At 45.7% G+C, this 1,828-nt stretch overlaps 1 non-coding gene across 1 annotated transcript; it reads right to left on the bottom strand.

Annotated features, from left to right (window-relative positions):
* Positions 1 to 573: 573 nt before the first annotated feature.
* LOC112086354 lies at positions 574 to 692 on the bottom strand. Its single transcript, XR_002899474.1, has one exon. It is a non-coding gene; the product is annotated as a 5S ribosomal RNA (ribosomal RNA).
* Between the last annotated feature and the right edge of the window lie 1,136 nt (positions 693 to 1,828).

Here is a 1,828-nt window from a genome sequence, read left to right as displayed (position 1 = left end):
AAGCAAAAAAAAAAATTACCTTTGACTCTAGGTGGACAAAAAAGGGGGTGAAAAAAAGAGACTTCCCCGGGAAGTCAACCCATCCTAGTATTAAATTTTGTCCAAACATTGTTTAACCACGGGGGTTGGGAGGGGTTTCCGTGCCTTTGTCATGATATAATCCCTCCTACCAGTATATGTTTTACCATTGCTGATATCTCTTGGCTTTAACTCCGCAAGGTTAATTTCCGCGTTTGTTGCCTCCTATATGGGCTTTCCCGCCCAGGTTCGCCGAGCTTCCCCCCCTAGATATATAAGTTAGGACACCACGTTTGACGACACTAAAACCGAGCTTTTGTTTTAAAAAAACGCCCGGAAAAGGGTTTTAAACTTAAAATTTCGGCCTCGTAATCCGCACCGTTTGTCTTTAGATTATTGGGCAAGCCTGAGTGTCCCTTAGGGGCTTTCCGAAAAGTTGTTGTAGGAGGCCTGGTTCCACACGGTCTAGAAATAGCGTCCTTCGGAAGATGCCTTGTTTTTCAAATGAAAAGACCAAAAAAAAAATAAAAACAAAAAAATCAAGAGGAACAAAAAAAGGTGCAGCACGAGGACTTCCCGGGAGGTCACCCATCCTAGTACTACTCTCGCCCAAGCACGCTTAGCTGCGGAGTTCTGATGGGATTCAGTGCACTAGTGCTGGTATAATCGCACCCATCAGTATATGTATTGCATTAGCATATATCCTTTGGCTTTGAGTCCGCAATAAAATCTCTTCGCGTGTGTTGCACTGTTTATATGGATTTTCCCGCCCAGCTGCGACGAGCATTCGTTCCAAGATATATAAGTTAGGACACCACGTTTGACGACACTAAAACCGAGGCTTATGTTTTAGAAAAACGCCCGGAAGAGGGTCTAAAACTCAAAATTTTGGCCTCGTAAACCGCACCCTTGCTCTTTAGACTCTTGGGCAAGCCCGAGAGCACTCTAGGGGCTTTTCGAAAAGTTGTTGTAGGAGGCGTGTGATATGTTCATAATTTGCATCATTTAGGTTGCATAAATCATTCCAAATCATGTTTTATTTCATGCATTTTAGGTCCTTAGGGTTTTTTTAGAACTTAGGAGATGCATTAGGTCCCAATCAGTCTATTGCATGTTTTGAGTGTCTATCAGGTGAATGTGGAGCTGAAAAGATGAATCCAGAAGGTGGAATGGTGAGCAAAGCTTGAAAAAGTGGAAACATTGGGTCCTGGGAGATTATCGGCCATTCTCGCTGGCCAGGAAGGTTTTACCGGCCATTTCCATGTACCGCGGGAAGCTTTACCGGCCATTTTCATGTACCGCGAATGAAGTGTATCGGCCAAAATCTCCGGGTATGAACGTGTCTCAGAAATCGCCTGTCCGGGGAGCCTTCCGGTCCGATTCAGACGGCGGGTGCTTCATAGAAGTTGGAGAGCATTGCATCACGGTCTCTTAGCAAGTGGAATCGTGGAATTCGGACGCGTGAGCAGAGAGATAAGCTTGTCGGAAGGAACCCCAGTCTCGCAGGTATTCCGGACCGAGCAGATCAGTCCTAAAGGATGCGAAGGACGGTGCACTTCCAGGCCGATTTAGTTTCCGGGTCCTTCATGAGAACCAGATCCATTTGAGTCTTCTTTCCAGAACATCCGAGATCAGTCAATTCGGAGCTTTGAGCAGAAAGATACGGTCTCCGGAATGGACACATGTTTAGACGCCTCTCTCTGGTCGTGTAAATGCACTTCAAAGATATGCCCTCCAGGGAAACCCTTACACTTCCCAAGCACTGAAACTTCCCTTCATCAAAGTTGGAGATAAATGGAGTCCTCTGTCT

Source organism: Eutrema salsugineum, unplaced genomic scaffold (assembly GCF_000478725.1).
Source record: "Eutrema salsugineum unplaced genomic scaffold, Eutsalg1_0 scaffold_21, whole genome shotgun sequence".
Lineage (NCBI taxonomy): Eukaryota > Viridiplantae > Streptophyta > Magnoliopsida > Brassicales > Brassicaceae > Eutrema > Eutrema salsugineum.
The sequence above is the reverse complement of the archived record's forward strand: the minus strand, read 5'-3'. Positions and strand labels throughout refer to the sequence as shown.